This window comes from Cygnus atratus, chromosome 4, assembly GCF_013377495.2.
Source record: "Cygnus atratus isolate AKBS03 ecotype Queensland, Australia chromosome 4, CAtr_DNAZoo_HiC_assembly, whole genome shotgun sequence".
In the NCBI taxonomy this organism is placed as follows: domain Eukaryota; kingdom Metazoa; phylum Chordata; class Aves; order Anseriformes; family Anatidae; genus Cygnus; species Cygnus atratus.
Window position 1 is genome coordinate 67,575,179 of NC_066365.1, and position 23,362 is coordinate 67,598,540.

Here is a 23,362-nt window from a genome sequence, read left to right on the forward strand (position 1 = left end):
GAAAAAGAAAAAAAAAGTGTGTTTTACAAAACTTGGGGTGGAGAAAGAATCTTGAATAAAATCTGAAGATTAGAAAAATGAAAGACATAAAATTACTTACTAGTCATTTACACAGTATGATCACAGGTATACCATTAATAATAGGTATAGGTTGCAAAGCCCTAAGCCCTTCGTTAAGTAAATAACAGCTGTTTTTCTCAATCTCAGAGATGACACGTTTGTTTCTTTTTGAAACAGCTGGCTTATTAAACATTAATTCAGGTGCACTCATGAAAAAGAAAACACCTCCTTTGTGATTCCATTTACAATAAGCACAACTGTTATACTTCCCCATTAAGCTATCATGAGATATGGAAATAAAATCTGCTTAATGGAAAATGAGGCTTTCTTTTGAAAAAAAGCTTATTTAATGTTGATTATAGCCATACAAGGATATTTAAAATTTACGGGTTCAAATACTGAAATGAGGAGGGTCATCTTCAGAGGAAGTTCTGTTGCTAGGAAACTCAAGCCACAAAGCATCACAATAGCTTTTAATTTACTCTTTTTTTTCAAGAGATGTCAAACACAAATGTACTCAGCAGAATGTGTGACATTTTTACCAGGTGTGCATAATTTCACATGAAGAAGGGGAACACTAGCTCTCCCCACGGGCAGGTATCCCTCCTCAAGTCCCTACATTCACATTATAAGGACAGTTGCACATTTCCCTTTTCTTGGAGTAAAGGGAATGTTTCGCAGTATCACTTTTCCAGGACATCCCAGTATATTAAGGACTCCCATAACCAACTGGCTTCTGTGGGCAAGATAAATAAGTGCAGGCAATGGTCAGCTGTTGAAGAGGCTGGGATTTAAAAGGTTTCCCAGAGCTGGAGGAACAGAAGGGAAAAGCTTGTAAGGTAAAAGTTAAATACTGCCCAGCTTGAAAACAACCTAAACTAGAGGAGAGGACACTGTCTTTCACAGCTGATGAAAACTATGTTTGGGGATTTTCACCTGGACAGCTGGTAGATCAGCCTCCAGAAGCACACAAGCACCAACTTAATGCAATAGACTATTTGCATTTGTTGACCTCAGGAATCTGATGTATGGAAAAAAAAAAAAAAAGAAAAAAAACACTTTTTTTTTGAACAGTGTCACCAGTGCAATACTTTCATTGATTCTAAGGGACAGTCCTACAGCACTGTCAGCCTGTCATCCTCATAATGCAGTTGACAAATACCTTCAGAAACAAAAACAAATACTTTCAGAAATTATTTTTAAGAAGTGAAGTTAAAATGCAGAAACAGTCTGTCCTTAACATTAAAATGGCAGAGATTTGTGGAAACCTTGAAGAAGTTTCTGAGATGGTTCCAGTAGAAATGAATTAGAAAGAATTAGGAACTAATGGAATGAGGACATTCTCATAAGGACAGGTTGTTCAAGAGTCTCTGTACCTCTAGATGGACCAATTCCAGTAAAAGTCTAACTGAAGAAAAAACAAAGGAGGGGGGGGTGAAGAGACTCTTTGTTGGAAAGGAAAGGAAAAGAAAAGAAAAAGAAAAAGGAAAAGGAAAATAAAAAAGAAAAAGAAGAAGAAAAAGAAAGAAAAAGAAAAAGAAAAAGAAAAAGAAAAAGAAAAAGAAAAAGAAAAAGAAAAAGAAAAAGAAAAAGAAAAAGAAAAAGAAAGAAAAAAAGAAAAAAGAAAAAGAAAAAGAAAAAGAAAAAAAAGAAAAAGAAAAAGAAAAAGAAAAAGAAAAAGAAGAAAAAGAAAAAGAAAAAGAAAAAGAAAAAGAAAAAGAAAAAGAAAAAGAAAAAGAAAAAGAAAAAGAAAAAGAAAAAGAAAAAGAAAAAGAAAAAGAAAAAGAAAAAGAAGAAAAAGAAAAAGAAGAAAAAGAAGAAGAAAAAGAAAAAGAAAGAAAAAGAAAAAGAAAAAGAAAAAGAAAAAGAAAAAGAAAAGAAAAAGAAAAAGAAAAGAAAAAGAAAGAAAAAAAGAAAAAAGAAAAAGAAAGAGAAAAGAAAAAGAAAAGGAAAAAGAAAAGGAAAAAGAAAAGGAAACAAAGTTGTAATTGCAACACAGTGCTAACTGAGATGCTTCCATGCCAAGATACCAATGACACAACACTGGACTAGGCTGTCCCCAGGAAGGTCTTCAGTGTCCAAAATATATCACATCACAAAATGTGCTCAGAGGGTGAAATGCACAGTTGCTTGCACAGCTGACTCCCATTTTGAACCAATCTACCTGGATTATTTTAAAGGAGCTGGCATTTTTATTATTTGGAAAGCCTAGCTAAAATGTTCTATCAAAATTACCAGAAGAAATTACTTTGTTACGTTTAATTTTATTTTTATTTTTTATTAGCAACAGAACTGAGTATGTATTTCCTTCACATCAAGTCACATATTTTGATTATTCCAGCTGACTCTCAGGGAATATCACCAAATAAGAGTCTATAAATGGTTTAAACATATGATGGGGAAAGTGTGTTTCTTACACTTCTTCCTGGATATGTATTCTGGATTACTCACCTAAAAGGAGAGAAAAGCTAAGGCTGGAAATCTTATGACACTGCAACATTTATCAGGCAATTGTTTTCAGAAGTTAACCAAGAGTGCCATAAGCATGGCAAAGTCTATATCAGTAAATAGTGCACAAACAATGATGTCCATGCAAACAGCAAAAAGGAAGCTACTGGAAATATTGCATTGTATACAAGTTTAAAAAATCATTGGCTAGCAAAAAAAAAACGCTTCGCTACACTAATAACCTTATCATAAACAAGTATTAGAGTCCAAATCACCAGTGACTACAGCCAGCATTTAACATAGTATGAAATATGAGAAAGAAGTGCTCACTGATGGACCAAGGAAGGCAGTTCATCCAACTTCGAAACAGAAAGAAGGCATCTGATTCTGATTCCCGCTCTACTCTGTGCTGGTGCGGCCTCACGTCGAGTACTGTGTGCAGTTCTGGGCACCACAGTACAAAAAGGACATTAAACTGTTGGAGAGTGTCCAGAGGAGGGCGACAAAGATGGTGAAGGGCCTAGAGGGGAAGACATATGAGGAGCGGCTGAGGTCACTGGGCCTGTTCAGCCTGGAAGAGGAGGCTGAGGGGGGACCTCATCGCAGTCTACAACTTCCTCGCGAGGGGGAGTGGAGAGGCAGGTGACCTATTCTCCGTAATCACCAGTGATAGGACCTGTGGGAACAGTGTTAAGCTGAGGCAGGGGAAGTTTAGGCTGGACATCAGGAAGAGGTTCTTCACCGAGAGGGTGGTTGCACACTGGAACAGGCTCCCCAGTGAAGTAGTCACTGCACCAAGCCTGGCTGAATTTAAGAAGCGATTGGACTGTGCACTTAGTCACATGGTCTAAAATTTTGGGTAGACCTGTGCGGTGCCAGGAGTTGGACTTCATGATCCTTATGGGTCCCTTCCAACTTGGGATATTCTATGATTCTATGATACTATGACTCTGCATGAGGAGTGAAGGTACAATGAGGTTAGAGGGATGTGTGTGAGAAGGAGAAGAAGCTGGGCTGAGGAGTCTGGGCTTTGTAATGATATTAATTGAATATAAGAGCTGAAATTAAGTAGAGTTGAAGTTTTATTCATTTGTAAAAGCTTCTGTCTCTGTAGTTAGTTTGCATGAAATGTCAGACTCTTCACTAGCATAAAAAACTGCAGTAGGCTGATAATGAGGTTTTATTACAGATCTTTATTTGGTTAAAAAAAAAAAAAAAAAAAGTTCTCTAGAACTGCCTAGAGTTGTGCCTAGTGTCAGACAGAGAACTTTTTTCAATGGTTTTCACATTTCACTGAAAGTTTAGGATCACATTTCTTCCTATCACCACTAATAGCAAGAAATACGAACACATATTAGCATATGAAAAATATGACAGCATTTTCTTAACATTGGCTATTTAGAGCTCTTCTGAAGACAAAAATCCTCAATAAAAGCTGTGAAATGAAAATCGGTAGAATGAATATTCATTCGTGCTTGCTCTTCTTTTGTCCTTCCTTTTATACTGTCTTTCCTGTTCATTTTTTTCCAGCTTCTTTAAGAAAAGCTTTCAGGTTAATTACTTTGTATTTCTTGCCTCTTTTCCTCATTATGGGAAGCCATATACCAAAATTTTGTTTTTGCCCAAATGGGTACCCAAATGCACAGAACACAAGAGGCTGGGGAAAAAGAAAAACAAAACCAACCAAACAAGCAAACAACAAAAGAAAAACTATCAGAAGTGCTGCATAATACTGAGAGGAACAATCTGCACACCGGACACCTACATGTTCTGTAGTCTAAGCAGGCAGGAAACATAAATAATCAAGGTGCTCACTGGGTTAATAAATACATGTTTGTTGAGTATGTGATGAGTATCATTCCTTATAAAGGGGTCATTATTCAAGTATAATAGTTTATACAGGCTAAAGTGCTCAAAATTAATGAGACATTTGTTATCAGGGAAGTACCTTGCTAGGAAAAGGCTTTTTTTATTATTATTATTATTCACTTTTTCTTAAAAAAAAAAAAAAATCACAAGGACTAATTAATACCAAATGACCTCATTTTTGCAAGAATGTGTTTTGCTTTTCTTCTGAAATCTGCCCCTGTAGTCTATACAGGGTCTTTATAACTAAGGAATTGTTTAATAACTATGGTACATCAAACAACAGATCTGCTTTGACAGCCACAGAGACCCATGTACTTCTGTGAAGCTGTACAGTTTGTAGCTAGAGTGAAAGAGCTTTAAAGTGCTAAAGTTTAAAGTCACTTCTCTGACTCGGAAAGTACAAGACAGACAAAGAGTCATAAAATGTTTGGACTGGAAGCAGGGCTTGGCTTAGCTTTGAAAATTAAGTTGCCTGAAATGTTATGTCCTTTAGAGGTATAGGAGCCAGAAGCTTCAAGTAGAGAATGAGACATTTGCTGTTAGCAGCTCATCTCTGTAAGAACCCCCGCGCTCAGCACCAGAGTCATAAATAGGGTGCACTCCTGAAGTGTGGGACAAAGATTAACAAACATGGAGAGAAGGATGGAGAAGGTACCCTGAAAAAGAAAATCTGCAGACACCTGTTCACGATTTGATTTCCACTCTACATGCCTCTCTCTAGAAGCCAGTAAATGAAAATATGAACACCATACAACTACCAAATGGATAATTTACTTTCTCCACTTAAACATAGTATTAGTTATGTTCAATTCCTAGAAGAAAGCAGCAAAACAGTTCCTGATTCATTGTTCAATCTAATGGATTCGGCCCCTAATAGTTAACATTGAGTAAGTCCCCTCTGAAAATGTAGAAAGAAAGCCTATGAGGAAGAATTTTCCCAGAACAAGGTTGGTGAACTCTCTCATGTACTTTCCATCTTACAAAACAAAGCAAAATATATATACTCAGAGCTGGAATACAACAGTCTTCAGCCCTGACTCGATCAAAATAAATAGGATTATCTCATGTTCCTTGCTTCAAAACTATTCCTAGAATAGTTTCTATAATACCGTCATTCTTTGCTCTTTCAGAATAATAACTCCCAAGTCTCTGGTGAGTGCACAGCCCAGTACTCTCATTTCATGCAATAACCATCAGACTTTGCATGATAAAATTCTTGAACCATTATCTGTGTGGACATTTTCTGGATCTCTCCCTGTGTTATGCAGCCAGGAATATCCTCCTCAGGGCAGGTAACAGGTCATTGCTTATTCCTCAGGAATGACAAATTCGGGGGTTTGACTTCCATCCCAATGTAAATTTGGCCCTGGCCCACCAGCTCCAGACAGAGGTCTGATGTTCTGCTTTGTCCCAGTAGCTGCCCACCCATCACTGTGGTCTGAGAGCACAGTTTATCAGCTGCAGGAAGATAACCACCTCTTGTGTCCAGTGGGTGGTGTCTGTACCTCAGATTTGAAGTCAGTCTCAAAAGCCTAGCCATTCAAGCATATGCCAAATTACATTTGACAATGTGGGAGTGAGGAAGGCATTCATACTAATTCCAATCAGATATTCTGCCAAATTTAAAAAAAGAAAAAGAAAAAAAAAAAAACTTGAGAGAGCTGATGAAGCTTGGTTCCTCATGCATATCCCAATCCCTCAGTCTCTCACTGTCATTCATGTCTTGGTTCATTTGCATCTTGGATATAATTATATTCAGAGCAAGATCACAGTGCATGAATTCATTCCATATTTATCTTTTGGTCCCAGAAGGGTCACCAGTTCACATACTGGGGGCAGCTTTAAAAGTGCTGGTGCTTCATCACCTCTGTGTCAGGTTTCTTTTCACCCTGTAGTAATTCTGCAGGGACTTGGGGTTTTGTCAGTATGAGATTGTCAAACATCTCCGTATAGCTGCAATTATGAAGCTATTTACTTAGAACAGTTTTTGACATGCATTTTCTAATTTATAGATGTCTTGAAGATAATTGCTTAATTTCCTTAATACTAAATCTGAAATGGGAATACACTGGACTGCTACAGTGGTCATATTTCACTTTAATGAAAAGAGATATGGACATGTTTTAGAAGTAAACAAACTATGGAGATTTAATGAGTATGGCCACTTAGGCTGATTGAAAAATGAATGAAAATTGGTCTCACTAATGTGGGCAAAAGTGTCTTCCTTCTTGAAAAATAATTATGTTTTTTTGTTCAACTGCATTAAAGTAGGTGGGAAGCTTCGATTGTTTTGTTTTGTCCAAACATAACAAGGATATGGCAGTAGATCTGTACATTTAATTTGGGTTATTTTTTTAAATTATAAAATGCCATCTTGAAAAAAAGCCAAAGTTGAATTCAAATTCACTGAGATGTCATGTTCAGATATTTTAATATTTTCCTTCACTTTTTGTGGCCAAAAATATTTATCAGGTAGAATCTGAACTGGAAAAGCAGCTTATTTCTCTCCCTACAGCCCAGTTTTTATTTGAATCTATTACTCCTTCAAAACAATATCATTCTTGATATTGAATTTCACTCGTGTTTGAGCAGGGGGGTTGGACCAGGTGACCTCCAAAGGTCCCGTCCAACCCCAACCATTCGGTGTTTCTGTGATTCTGTGATTCTGAAATTCTGTGATTCTGCCTCTATTAAGAGCATAAATAAATTACTTAAAATTCATTGTGTTCATCAGTTATACAACCATACTACATTTTACTATGAAAGGCATAAGCTATTATTCTCCAGGGATATGGCATCAAATGGCCAGGCTGTCTTGCGAAATCAGAACGCAATAATGGTCCATCCTTCTCAAGTAGTTGGGAGTAAAGTTATTATCTGTACTTGCCCTTTTGTTGTCATCATTTTTTGATCATATTTATTTCTATTCCAAGCAGTTTGGAAAGGGAATATTTTATCTTGAGGCCTGTCTTTTTCTACACCCTGAGTAAATGCTAAACAAGATTATGTCTTGCTTCAAGAGTTTACAAAATAGATGAGACACAGTGGAAGGAGAAATTGCTCTAAGAGACTAGGAGACATGGCAGGTCAGTGGCTGAGAAATGTGTCCTTGTCTCCTGACTTGCCAGCCTGCTATCCCATAGTACCTTGTCTTACTGCAGGCTGTCTTCTTTCCTATTTGTCAGCACTGGACTAGAGGATTTCAGGTTGAAATCCAGATAGTCTGTCTCTGTAGTAGCTATAAAAAGAGAAAAAATAACCAGAAAACTACACAAGTGAAAATGCTGAAATGGGCTATGAAAAAATTGCCACTCTGCTGTCCCAATGCTGTATTAATGACCATTTGATGCAGCATCTCATGGCTAAGCTCCTCATTTTGAATGGGGTTGAAGCTGAATTAATCAGTTTAAATATAAAGGAATTATAAATGATTTCAAAAGATTCTCTAAGGCCAACATACCTGAATATACTGGGAAAGATTTTAAATTGCTCCAAGCAGAATGTGAACTTTGTAGGGTTGTTTGATCATGATAGTTATCTTACATTTATAATCTGACTTCCCACACCAAGACCCATTTAAAATGCCACATAGGATCTAAAATGTCTTGATATTAATATCAAGAGAAAATGAGCATTGAGAGGTCACCAGAGGTATACAGCTGTGACAGTGTGCTGACCTCTGGAATATGCTACCTGAAATCATCAGATAAGCCTTTGTCACTTCAGAATTATTTCAGTTAACATGGATGTAAACAAAGAAAGCACTGTAAAAATTGTTTATTGAGCAAATGATGAGCATAAGCTTGTTTGAGGGAAGCCACCATTCTGTCCTCCCCACTGGAAGGTATTAAATGCATCAAACTGCGCATCTATTTAGCTCTCTACTGTAGCGGAGGCAATGCTGCACCTTCAGGTAGCATGCCAGTGATTGCTCATTTTAGACATTAGAGCCCTGATCTTGCACAATGGCACCCACTGCAGTATAAAGCTTGGTACAACCATAATTGAAAGGAAATCTGGGGACAGAGGGGAGAAGAAAGCAAGCAAGCAAGCAAGAAAAATACCCAACCTTTCCAGAATTAGATGTCCCAGTCTAACCAGAGTCCCTGCAAAGGGACAGACATCCCACAGCACTGGGAAGAAAGGTTCTGTCTGGGTTGGAAGACCCAGGTGATTTTTTACATCTGTGACAGTCTTATTCGGAATCTTCCAACTCACTGTCCATAACTACCCAAAAATCCAACCATAAAACCCTTGGCCAATACATCCAATAAGCAAAGAAATCCGAATTTCTACAGGTAGGATGAAGATGAAACAACATGCCAAATAGATGTTGAAACTGGAGATGTCTTGTGGGGAAAAACATAACTATGGTAATTGAAGTGGTATCACAATACATATACATGCATTAGTGAAATGAAGCTTTTATGAGTAGTTTTAATTCTGGAATGTCCTAGGTTTTTGTGCTTCTCTTTGCCATCTTCAAACTCTTTTAATGTTTTTTATTTTAAAGCAAAATAATACTTTCATTTATAGTTATTCATCAAACAATTAATATTATTTTCTGAGTGACCTCCATATGTAGGGCACCCCTCAACATTTCGGTATCACTTACTGAAGAAAAAATAAGGTGATTACAAAGGTCTTCAAAACATGCCAGTGAAGGCACTGAAATCCTAATTTGTGGAGTTCTGGGAGATCTGTGCTCTCTCTGAACTGAGTGGAGCAATACAAATGAAGTGAAATTGGAGAGCATTTCATGTTTTATGGGTTTAAAATTATTTTGAAATGCGGGGATTTTAACAAGTATTAATATAGGAAATAAAATCAATCTTCTTTTATATTAGACATGATATGGTCAACTGAAATTATTGAATGTAAAAACATGACCAGACTGCAAGATTGCTGAATGGCCATTGCCAATAGAAGGTTTATAGCTTCTAAGACTTACAGCAACATAGATGAAATGACATCTTGAAAGAAAATATCTTCCACTTCCATCTTCACACAGGTTCGTGAAGCTTGCCAGGATGTTCATGTTTAACTGAGTATGAAGAGCAAAATTCTTTCAGAAGGAGGAAATGTAACTATTCTCAGAATATATTTGACCTAAAGGTTTAAGGAAAATATTAAAATGTTTCATCTCCATTGACACAAGAATGTAAAGAGATCACATAATCAAATTTAATTACCTTTTAGTTTTTAAGTTGCTTTTCAGGTATGAAATCAGTAACATCCATTTTAAATTAAAAAAAAAAAAAAAAGAACTAAGCATACATTTAGACAAGCATATCTGAGTCTGCCAGAAAAGTGATAGGAGAAGAGAGGGATGCCTTGTAGATGGCAACTTTACCATATTGTACATCAGATAATCAGCAACACTGTACATCTCACATGCCTACAGTACTCTTTTTCTTCATATAAGTCATGCATGACCAGCTGGAATGATCTTCCTGTGATAGAATGCTATTGTCCAATTCTGTGAAAACTATGGCTTAATATTGCTGGACAGCTCCAAAATAAAGATACTGAAATACTTGCTGAACAAATTTCTCATGGCAAAACACAGTCGATTATGTAATACTTGCACTTCAGAGTTACCGAAGAGATTTATCACTGAAAGTCAATGCTGAATATATGATTTTGTCACTTATTCATGGTTCACTCTCTACAGCGTATGTAAGGTGAATGCCAGTATTATGGAACTAGTATTCTGTTCCTCTTCAGGAGGAAGATCTCCTTGCCATAGAGGAAGCTGCTATTGTATAATCTTTTGCAACCCTATATGTGAAAATAATTTTAGTTTTCAGTCCTTTCTGACTTCACAAATACTAATCAGTATTAGCAAATTAATCACTCATATCCTCATAAGAAGCAATGGCTGGATCTCAATACAACAGTTGTTCTGGTAATTAAATCTAAATAAATAAATAAATCATTTAAATATACAAACTAACAGGTACTAAAAGTAAGATGCCTTCTTTCTGCAGTCTTCACTGCTAAAGCCAGCCCTCAGGAATCCCTGACCAAGGAGACCAGGGACAAAGTCTGGAGAAAGGAATATTTTTCTCTAGGTAGAGGAGGATCAGGTTAGAAATCATTTAGGCAAACTTAACATCCACAAGTCCATGGGTACTGATGGGATGCACCCACAAGTGCTGAGGGAGCTCGTGGACATCATTGCTAGGCCACTCTCAATCATCTTTGAAAGGTCATGGCTAATCAGGAGAGGTGCCTGAGGAATGGAAGAAAGCGAATGTCATCCCAGTATTCAAAATGGGTAAGAAGGAGCACCTAGGGCTAGTCAACATCACCTCAGTCTCTGGAAAGATGATGGAACAGCTCATTCTGGAGACCATCTCTAAACATGTAGAGGAGAAAGTGATCAGGAATAGTCAGCATGGATTCGCCAAAGAGAAATCATGCTTAACCAACCTGATTGCCCTCTATGATGGGACAGCTGGTTGGACAGTTGAGGGGAGAGCAGTGGATGTTGTCTACCTGGACTTCAGCAAGGTTTTTGACACTGTCTTCCATGATATCCTCAAAGGTAAGGTCAGGAAGTGCAGGCTTCTGTCTGAACATAAGGAAAAACTTCTTTACTGTGAGGATGACAGAGCACTGGAACAGGTTGGCCAGAGAGGTTGTGGAGTCTCCCTCCCTGGAGATATTCAAAAGCTCTCTGGACACAATCTTGAGTAATGTGCTCTAAGGGACCCTGCCTGAGAAGGGAGGTTGGACTAGATGATCTCCAGAGGTCCCTTCCAACAACCTCAACCATTCTGTGATCCTGTGATTCTGTGATTTTGAAACTGACTTCTGCACTGCAAGAGACACCAAGGCCTGCCTCTATGCAGTGCTCAGATCCCATGTCACCCCCTCAGTTCCCTTGATGCTGCGGGTGCCCTGATAATTTGGAAATACAGCCCTCACATGCTCATCTCAAATATACAGCCAAAAGGAGTGGAATCAGCATAGCAACACTTTAGTGTCCAGTGAGCAATCAACGCAAGGTCCGATCCCAAGAACTGGTACCTCCCTGGGCTCCATCCATACATTTGGTTAGGCTTTGGAACGGGTTGCCCAGGGAGGTGGTGGAGTCACCATCCCTGGGGGTGTTTAAGGAAGGGTTGGATGTGGTACTTGGGGACATGGTTTAGTGGGTAATATTGGTGGTAGAGAGACGGTTGGACCAGATGATCTTGGAGGCCTTTTCCAACCTTAATGATTCTATGATTTCTTGCACTTCCCCAGCTGATGGTCAAACAACAGGACAAACATTTAGGTGAAAAAGTCTGTATAAGAGCTGCACTTGCTCAGTTCTCTGGTGCAGTGTATCAGCAGGGATTATGTCTGTGGACAGTACAGTCCTAGAGTAGTAGTATTTGAAAGAAATAAGATCTTTATCCATCAGTCTATCATTTGAAGATTTAAAACCAGTGTCAGCTGGCCTCTCTTACATCCTACAGCACCTTCTGCGAATGGATGTATCAAAGTAATAACAAAAAGCAGGTAATCACAAATGTCATTGCCTTGTCAGAACATAGTGCGACTGCAAAGCTGCACTGCACCCATTTTAGTCTTAACATCTTGAGAGAAAAAGGGCCTTGTGAAGGTCAGACACATATGCCTCTATATGTAACCCTATAAACTGACTTGCTTAAATGTGTCTTACTGACTTTGTCTGTGTTGTGGTTTAGCCCGGCTAGCAGCCAAACACCACACAGCCGTTCGCTCACCCTCCCCCCTCCCTCTCCGGGATGGGGGAGAGAAACGGGAAAGTGAAGCCTGTGAGTTGAGATAACGACAGTTTATTAAGACAGGAAAAATAATAACAATAATAATAATAATATAATAATAATAGTAATAATGTGTACAAAATAAGTGATGCACAATGCAATTGCTCACCACCCGTTGACCGATGCCCAGCCTATCCCCGAGCAGCCGGCCCCCCACCCCGGCTAGCCACCCCTATATATATTGTTCAGCATGATGTCAGATGGTATGGAATACCCCTTTGGCCAGTTTGGGTCAGCTGTCCTGGGTCTGTTCCCTCCCAGCTCCTGCTGCACCCCCAGCCTGCTCGCTAGCAGGACAGAGCGAGAAGCTGAAAAGTCCTTGGCTTGGTGTAAGCATTGCTCTACAACAATTAAAACATCAGCATGTTATCAGCGCTCTTCTCATCCTAATCCAAAACATAACACCCTGCCAGCTACTAGGAGGAAAATTAACTCTGTCCTACCTGAAACCAGGACAGTCTGAAAGCTATAATGCAGCAATATTTACTGAATGATACCTGGAAGAGGGGAACTGTTCACACTTGCTTATTTTGCTCAAAAGCCCACAGGTTTAGAGGATGATCCTAACAGCTCTGTAAATTAAACAGCAGCTGTGATTTGATTGAAATGGCTCAAGTAATTCAACCAACCACTAAAGCTGTTTATTAGAATAACAAAGCAACAAAGATAATCTTTGGCTGGCGACAGGCTGTGATATTTTAAAAGATTCAGCATGACCAAGAGGCCAGAAAATGGGTCTATTCTCCCTCTCCTAATCTGTCTTGTGTATGCAGTACTCATGATGGATAATATCTATTCAGAAAATATCTGATCTGTCTGCATCTGTCCTAAAGATCTCTTCTATTTCACAAATGAGTTTTTTAGTTCAGTCAAAGGAAGAACATTTGTGAAATGTAATTTCTAAGAACAAGTTCTCTCCCCTTCACAGTGACAACTACAGAAATGGGAAACAAGAAATAGATTACCCTGGTAAATCCTCCCCCACATTGTGCAGCCCCCCAGCAGTACTTCAAACGTGGCTTCACCCTCTCTTATAAAATGTGCTCATTTTGGTTAACAATCTTCTTCATTTTGCAGTATAATTCATTATTCTGTTCACATTTGAACTAACACATGAGATATTTTAGTCTCCTATTTTCCCTACAAGATAAATGCCTGCTTTTTCTATCACTTATTCCCAGGTGACTCCACTGGTAGCTAAGAAGACACTTCTGATTTTTGCTCACAAATATAAGAAAAAAAAATCAGAATCAGACTCATAATTTCCTCAATATTGTTAGATTTATGAGCTCCTTTGTTCTCTGAATATTTCTACTTGGCTTTTATCCATTATTGCTTTAAATCTGTTATTGCTACAATATCATCCTCCCAGGAAGACAAATAGAAAGGAAGTCAGGAATGTCCTGTTTGGCCATTCACACAAAGCTTTAATAACATTCTCTAATTTTTGCTCAATATCACCATTAAAGATATAGTTTCTTTGATGTAGGTTGCTTCTAGAAAACAAAGCTACTCTTTATTACAACACGAGATAATGATTTATTTTCTGCTGTAAGTCAGGGCACATAAAATATTAAAAACATTTTTCCCTTCTAAGTGCTAAGGCATTTTGTTAATCTTCTGCAGTTTTGTAGTGATTTAAAAAGGTCACAGTCTTCTTTATAAACTTTATAATACAGTGCACTAGCATCTTTCCATCATCCAGTACAGTGCAGCCTTTTCTGAAGTCAAGTGGAGCAACTCTTCTTTCTACAAAACATTAGGGTCTCTTTCCTATAAGAATTACTGTTCTTTCTCTCTCTCATTTTGGGTGTTCGGTATCTCTTTTTTTTATTATTCTCTGCTCCATTTTAATGGAACAGTAAGGGAAATACTGTCAATGCAGAATATCTCTCTACTAATAAATAGAAAGAATTTGTCATTTTGGTTAGCTATTACACCTTGTTATTTCTGTGCTGAGGGAGTAATAACAATTTCTCCATATGGCCAAAGTAGCTTCTTAATAGAGATTTCCTAAGGAGAGAGTTTTATCTTTCTCATTGGGATTATATTGCCTATGAGTTTTGTTTTCTCTTTTGGTTTCATGCCAAGAACTTTTAAAGTCAGAGCAAAATACCACAGAGGAAAAAAAAAAAAAAAAAGTGTATCTAACATACCCTCCATTCTAATATAGAAGTATTTACAACAAAAATCAATTCATTCAAGTAAAAAGGAACTGTGTATGACAAGAGTATATGATAAAATATACCACAAATTAAGACCTAATAGGTGACTTATTATGTTATTTTTATGATGTGCTGTCAGCCAGTGCTCCACTGTCTTTGTACTGTATGCTGAACACATACAGAGTAGCTCTAAAACCCTGACTGCAAATGTTATGCCAGCTTCAGTGGAAGAAGCAAGTAGACTTCCTGGCCACAAGACAAGCAGGGCTATGCAGTTTGATAACCAACACTTATTTGTGTAGAACAGAAGGAAGACCAGGACTGTCTCTTTGCAAACCTGACACCCCTCCACTCTGCTGGGAATTACCTTGAAGCTCACATGGCCGCAGGACCCCATGGATGGAGCAGGAAGGTCCCAACCTCAGGGCCACTGAGGTGGTGTACAGCTGCCTCTTGCCTGATACAAGGCTGGGTTTCTCCAGGTCTTCCTAAAGAAAGAAGATCAGTGGAGCAGAAGCTGAAACCTTGCTAAAATAAATAAATAAATAAATAAGTAGAAACACTTTGAGGGGAATCATGGGTCTGGCAAGTTGGCAAGTGCAAACTTCTCAGCAATTTTTGGACCATGCCTAGCTCCTACTGAAGACAGGAATGAGAGCAAGAACAACCCCAGGATCCCACTGATCTTGTTTTGCTGAAACATTCCACTTGAATTTCCCAGATCTTCTGTCAATAACACTGTGTGAGCAAGAGAGGTTTTAACTGAAATACTTCAATTCTGTGCAATGTGCACTAGCAGCCCAGAAAGCCAGCCATGTCCTGGGCTGCATCAAAAGCAGCGTGGCCAGCAGGGTGAGGGAGGGGATTGTCCACCTCTTCTCTGCTCTCCTCAGACCCCACCTGGAGCCCTGCGATCAGCTGTGGGTCCCCCAGCACAAGAAGGACTTGGATGTATTAGAGAGTGTCCAGAAGAGGGCCACAAGGACAAGCAAAGGGCTGGAGCACCTCTCCTATGAAGACAGGCTGAGAGAGCTGGGGTTGTTCAGCCTGGAGAAGAGAAGGCTCCAGGGAGACCTTACAGTGCCTTAAGGGGGCTACAGGAAAGCTGGGGAGGGACTCTTTTTCAGGGGGTGCAGTGATAGGACAAGGGGGAAATGACTTTAAACTAAAGAGGGGAGATTTAGACTAGATGTTAGGAGGAAATTCTTCTCTCAGAGGGTGGTGAGGCGCTGGAACAGGTTGCCCAGAGAAGCTGTGGATGCCCCATCCCTGGAAGTGCCCAAGGCCAGGCTGGATGGGGCTTTGGGCAACCTGGGCTGGTGGGAGGTGTCCCTGTCCATGGCAGAGGGGTTGGAACTGGGTGGTTTTTAAGTTCCCTTACAATTGCAACCATTCTATGATTTTATGAATTTATCATCTTGCACATAGTAGCCTTGGTGATGAGTTGGGTCTCCTCTTTTCTAGGACTTCCACTTAAAAAAAAAAAAAAAAAAAAAAAAAAAAAGATGGTCACTGCTCCAGGAATTTAGAACCATTGTGTTACATAAGGGATGAAAGACAAAAACATGCCTGGTGCAGACATTTGAAAACAATAAAACAGTACAGTCAGCAAATGAGATGGCAGCTTCCGCCTGTCAGTGGTCCAGCCCTCGATGGGTTTCAGGAATAAACAGCTGAGATGTGTTCATGAAAGGTCCCTGGGCATCACATAACTAGGGCTGGCTTACACTACTTAACTCACCAGTAGCTCAGCATAAACACTGAATTCTGAACACTATGTTACAAACACAGGGAAGGAAACTACCATACTGCCAAATACATGGTAATCATTTGCAAAAATGATGACATGGGTAAGGAAAGCCTTTGTGGAAAAAAAAAAAAAAATGTCCAGCAAAAACAGCTGTGAGCAGCTTAGTATTAAAGCCTGCACAGGAGGAATGATGGATTAAAGCAAGCTGTCATCACAGAACTGTTCACCACAGATAGTTTCTCAAGCTCCAAAGGATCATAAGGTCTGGTTCATTGGTGAGAAATGAGTTTGCAGGCTTGACTAATGTAAATGACTACGAAACATAAATTGAATTGAATTCAATAAATTGAATTTGGGAGACACTTCTCTGAAATGGCAGAAGGAAATGCAGTGGCTGCATTTCATCAACAAAACCCTTGCTTAACCTTTCTAATTAGCAGATAACAGAGAGGCAATGAGCCACATGGAAAAAAAAATACATTTGGGGATTATATGCTCTGATAGTTACCTGTCTTGCTAATTGAAACAAAAACTATGGTCGACACGGAAAGGTTGAACTCGCCTACACCAGTGGCATGAAAGCAGGAATGTGAGGGAATTAGCATACCTACTCCATGACATTTTGCTTACTGCAGAATTCTTAGTGCCACAGAAGGTAATGACATTTTAAAAGATTTCAACAACAACAGTTCTGAAAGAAAAAGCTATGTAGCAGCTTCCAGAAACAGCTGAATGAGATGTTTTGTGGGTGATGTGTGAATGCTGTCCCTCTGGATCTGTTTATTAATCTGAAAGAGAAATTGCAGAGCTGAATGAAACCTACAGAAATAAGTTCCTGAATGGCCTAATCAAAGCCCATCAAGGTGGATATGAAAGACTGCCATTTCCTTTAGTAGCCTTGCCATGAGGCACTAAATGAATTTGTTCTGTGTGCCTGTTCTTGTGTTTATCTGCTACAAATATTCTAGCTATTCTATGACTGAAAAATGCGGTAAGAAAATATTCAAAGAAAGCAAATTGCAAATCTGTAATATATGTTCCACAGGTACTCAATTGTAATACAAAAAATGTATTCCTTTTAATTAGAGAATGTGGAGAAAAAGTTTGAGATATCTCTGATAACCTAAAAATTGAAGAAAAAAAAAAAGAAAATCAGAAAAAAAAAAAGAAATCAGAAAACATTTGTTAGCTGCCTGTGGGTAGAGAAAATATTCAGCATATCATTTTGTATTTATATTGAGGCTAATGATATGTTCACCTACAATCCATAAACAGAAAATATGTTCCTGCTTACTCTGACCTATTTTCCTTCTTTACATAATTATTTGACCCATCCTTAGTGTTTTAGTTTGTCCAGTATGAGTCATATTATATTGCTATGGTTAGAGCAAGTACAGACGTTGCTCTTGACACTTCTGGCTCTCCAAATCACACATATCCATTTTAAGACTTTCTTGCTGAAGGTACTACTGTAGCTGAAAAATAAAGAATTTACCACACCATATGATTATGAACCTAAAGAAAAACAAATATATATATATATATATATATTTCACAATATCTTTTGTGAAAAGGGGAGATTAAAGATAATATATATTTAATGATAAAAAATGAGGAGGCTATGGAATCTGATATATAATAGATTTTCTCTGACCAATACCTGGGGTGGTGGAAGGTCATTTTTAGTGTCACTGGCTGTAGGGCTTCACAAGCTCCTGTGTTAACATGCAGTCAATAGATGCATCTCTGCCTTCCAGAAGAATAATATTTTTTATCCCTGCAAGAAATATGTTATGAAATGTGAACAGCTGTTTTCTCAGCTGATAGGAAAAAGCAGGCTAACATTTCTATTCTAGTCTTGCTGTCTGGTTGAGGGATGAAGATTTCATGCAATTTTTCCCTATGGCAAAAGGCATATGTGCACCACTATGCAAGTCCAATGATCAATAAATTGGGGAACAGCTGTACATATAGAAATAACTTATCTTAAATACCTGGCAAATGCTTCAGCATCACTCTCCATCCACTTTGTTATTGTAGTGTATTTTAATACCTTAATTGCATCATCATGATTCACTCAATTAGGTATTATTTTTGCTGTTATGGGAATAATACATCATCCGCTACAATCCTGGAAATAATGTTGCCATGAGTGCATTGGGAAGAACACATTTTACAAGCCAGGAAACTCTGCTCAGCACTTTCCAAAATCTATGCTGTGTAAAGGTCTCCTTTGACCATGATTGAGACTCTTTATCCTCTTATTAACTGCAGAATGGCATGCTTGCAGTTGGGAAAACGGTAACCACTACAGGAAGTGCTCACTGAAGAAATTGGGCATTCCTCCCATATTTCAAATCCTTGGGTCACTGAAACAGGCCTAAATTAGCCTGCATCTCCACAACACCACAACTGAGGATCCAAGAAGGGATCAATGCTTCTTTGACTTAAGCACTCACAGCAGCAGCTTCCTATTCTGCAGAGGAGGAAAAAAGTCCTAGAAAGCACTTTCCCCTCCCTTTGCTCCCTTTGGTCTTGTTTTATAAAATAAACTGTTGCTTTTTTGGAAAGCTTTGTGTAACAGTGAAGGTAGCTGCAAAGAAAATTATCATGGGAACCGTGGAGAGCAGACTCTCTCCCATAAGCCCCACAGCACAATGTGTACTGAAAGAGGATTTTCCAGACCATGGGGAAGGATGCTGAGCACTGTGCATGCACCCTTCTTCCTCATCCTACTGTACAGACACTGCCAACAGCATCCCATTGCACACCAGCTGAAGATTATTCACGTTCATGCCCATCTTGAAGTAATGAAAACAGGAAAGAGGAAGGGAATTAAACATTTGGAAGCAAATTCTCTTAAGAAAATAGAATCACCACCTTCAATGAAATTTTATCATCACTGGAGCTCTCAAAAAATACATGTAGAGTTAGAGACTGTGCATCACCTCAGAGGCTGCTGGAAGCAATGAATGATGCTGCAAAACATGCGGGAAGAAATGTCAATTCAAACAGGAATAAAAAGATATGTACAGAGTGTGTATGCAAATGTATTTTAATCTTGTTTTTTTTTTTTTTTTATCCAGAAGAAAAGCAATGGGGAGGACAATGAACAAAATAATATATATATATATATATAAAATAATATTAAAAAAAGCCAACCAGAAAAAAATTACTTCCTGATACATCTTTCATTTTGTTCTGAAAGATTTCTCCTCGTGAAAAGAGTCTACAGCATGGAGTACACCTATTTTAAGTGCCTGCAGTAATAAGAGTTGAAAAGTGATATCTGGGAGAAAAAGAAAAAAAAAAAAAGGGAAAATTTCACTGGTTTAGAAATGTATATTTTACTTACTTATGCATTATTCATTAGCAAAAGCTTGCCTGTCTTTGGGCTGCAGTGGTTTCAAGTGGGATGCTAATCCCATGCCTGTTATTATTTTCCAGGAAAATCAAAGGTCAGAATAATAAATTAGATATCCTGAGTTGTCCAGGCAGAAGTGGAGGCTTTGGCAAAACCATTATTTCCTCATCCCAGGAAGATATGGTAGACTGGGTACCAACTCTGCTCTGGGTCCCCAGCCATATTTGATTTTCCTAAGTGACCAGGCACTTAGTAACTACATAAAGCCAATATCTACTGTGCTCTGGAAAAAGTGTCTCTGCAATACCTCAGTCATGTGCCCACTTTCCATGGCAGAATAACAACTTTCTGAACACCTGTATAATTTGACCATGAGATCTAGGTTTGGTGCTCTCTCAAACCATCATATAAGTGGTACACTTCAGCCAGGCTAAGATAAAGATCTAGGTGAGCCAGTTACAGCTGCCTCTTCAGTTCTGTCATCTTTCATATCTTACTCTTTTCTCCCTCCTACAGTTTTCTTCCAGGTGAAATGAAGGAAGTTCCCTACAGGGAGGGAGAGACCTCAAGGGACAAGATTAAGTGCAGGAGAACTGCTCCATTAGTAGCTTCCTGGGTGGACAAGTTACTGAGGCAAAAAAAGCAGCTGCAGTTTTCATTACAGCTTTGCTAACCACCTTTGTAACGTGCATTGCCCTCAAAAAGCACTGGATAAAATATAGGTGCCATATAGGTGCTACTATTTCCTGCTAGCTGCCCCGAGGTACGTATAAATGTGGCCCTAAATTTGTCAGGCACCTTTTTATACATCCAGTATATCTTCAATTGCTTGTAGCAATTGAAGCTAGCTTACCACTCAGAGATACCACCTGGAAATTTCTATTCCCACATAAAACAGCTTATATGAAGGTAGGAACAAAGGTAAGAAGGAAGAGTGGTACAGAGAGATATGCAGTGCATCACTGGCATAGACACTGATTTGCATAACAAAGAGCTTGGTGCCTCTTATGAAAAGTGAAAAACATGAAAGACAAACAATTTTAACCCTACCAGCTATAACATTTCTTTTAAACAGTACATGTTAACTTAGATAAATGGCTTTGAAGGAGTGAGAGCCTTGTGAGTCTCATCACTTATTTGTGGGGGTGGCAGACTGCAAGACACTGCTATGCTACAGCAGAATGAAGGATGAACTCCTCTTCACAGCTACAAAATAAAAAATATATATTGCATTCAAATATGATTTTCTTGGAAGATTAGCAAACTTATTACGTAATGAGACACTTGAATGTGCATTTTAATAGGATAAAAAATAACAGTGGTGAATGCACCTTGGTCTGGTAGAAAACACTTATTGCAAAAGAATTCAGAAAAATATAAAAAAGAAAAAGAATTTAGGAACTGCCATACAATTAATCAACCTCTTCCAGCATCACTGCTCTGAAAGGAACTAGTTTCAGAGCCTTCAAATTAAATAGTTTCAGAGTCTTCAGATTAAACTATATCTACAGTGTGATTTACCTAGATGCTCTACTGTAATGCTAGACCTAGTTGATATATATGAATGATAAATTTATACTGTTATAGTTAGATATCTAGACATAAAGTGATATACTGAAATACAGGCAGCAGATAGATATCTATCTGCAGCAAGTAGCTAGCCAGCCCCAAGGGTTTATCTCCTCCCAAATATTTGTATAACCTCCTTCTGTGGGATATTCCATTACAGACTCCAACAGGAGTTAAATTTTCCATAAGAAAAATAAGCGGGAGTGAAGGAAGACTGATTATTCTAATTAGCAGCCAGCTAGGACAGTGCTAAGCCTTAAGATTTCCATGAAGGTGGCCAACATGGGCAAGAATCTGTCAGAGGCCATGACATGCAGAGAGAACCGTAAGGCTTTGACTGACAGAACAGCAGTGATGTCCTGGGCTGCAGGAAAAGGTGAATGGAAGCACTCAGAACTACTGGAACCACTCGCATTGCTTGGGTAGTCATGGCCATTGGGTGAGCCTCTGTTCCAGCTCTTCCACACTACATTTCTACACATTAGCTACATGATCTCAAGACACTTAACCATGTAAAGCACTACCAGTCACCGCTGCTTTGTGGCCATTTCTCCCATTGACTCCTTCTCTTGACCTATGTAAAACTGTGCTGCAACTCTGCCAGTGCCCTCTGATCATGTTTTTCTAATTAAAGCCACTTCACCCTCTGAAGTATGTATTTACTCAAAAAAAAAAAGTGTTCTAATGCATCTATCTTATTTATCCATACTAGAGCGTGTTTACCAGTATTTCTACTTGGCAGCTGTGTGTACATTTTCAAAATTAATATCAAAAAACAAATAGCTGAGATTGGTCATTGTCCTAGCAAGATTAAATAGAAAGAAATTAGAACTGATAGGACATCATGACAGACTTTAATTTTTGCTATAATATGTTTTAAATGTAATACAAAGAACAATCTACAATGAAATCCAAGGAGACAAAAGAGTGACTTATTCTGTGTAGCTACCTGACTTAAGTTTCAAAGCTAGTAATTTTAAGGTTAAAAGAAATACTTCTTTTTAAATAAAATGTTCTTGGAGCTACTTTGTTCACTGTTTCAAATAAATAAATAAATAAAACTTTATTTCTCGCTTGAAATTCTCTGGTTTTATCCTTCAAACCTTGGATCTTGTTATGCCTTTCTCTGCTAGATTACAGTCACCTACAATCAGACAGTTTCTCTCACATAGGTACATATTGACTTTAACCTTCTGGATAAACTGAATAGATGAACTTTTGCATCTTTTCACAGTTATCTGTTATGAATCAATATATTTTGGAGGGATAAGGTGAAGCTGGAAAAGAAGACAAGTGAAAGGTGATTTCTGAAGATCAGAGGTTAATGTGATTTCTGAAGATCAGAGGTTAATGTTTTGTAAGGAAACAGGGGCTGCTTCTTTCATCATTCTTCCATCATTAGTCCTGTGTTGGTGTAAAATACTCAGTCCCAGTTCACTGACGTGGCCATATCTGCATAGCTCTCTTCTGCCCCACTTCCAGTAAAGCTTGCTTTGGCTGTAACCTATCTCCAAACATAGGCTGATGGGCCCCCCTCTGGTTTCTTCATAAACTGCTGACACACCACGACACCAAATAATTCCTTGCTTGTGAGAAATGTGTGATAAATACTACTGGAGATATAAAGCATATTAATGTACAGAAGTATTTGCAGTATTGGACAAAATGCCCAAGGAATGTCAGTTTGCATCATACTCATACCTGATATACAAAATATATCATAAGAAAGGTTGCTGAGCAACCTTGGTTGCTCAGCAGTCACAGAACCATGTATCACACCGCTTCTTCAAGTTTATATATAAAGCACATCTTTATGGATAACACGTTAGTGTGCCATATAAGACCCTTCATCTTCCACTAAAATCAACAGAAAGAGTCTTTTATATTTGACAGATCTCATAACAGTATTAGGTTTTGTGCACTTTGACCTGGAGTCACATTCTCTTGAATTCATATTAACACAAGCCAGCATTACCAAAAGAAAAAGAAAAAGAAAAAGAAAAAGAAAAGAGAAGAAGAGAAGAGAAGAGAAGAGAAGAGAAGAGAAGAGAAGAGAAGAGAAGAGAAAAGAAAAGAAAAGAAAAGAAAAGAAAAGAAAAGAAAAGAAAAGAAAAGAAAAGAAAAGAAAAAAGAATGTGAATCCCCAAGAAGAATGTGAATCCCCAAGGAACTGAAAACCAAGCCAAATGGAAAAGAATGCAGATCACTGTCTACACTGAAAAGTAGAATTCCTAAGCTTCCTAACAAAAATACTGCTAAGTTATTTAAAGAAGGATTTTCTTTTATTAATATTTCCATTCCCTTCAAAACTTTTCAGCTAGGAATAGATGAGTGTTTT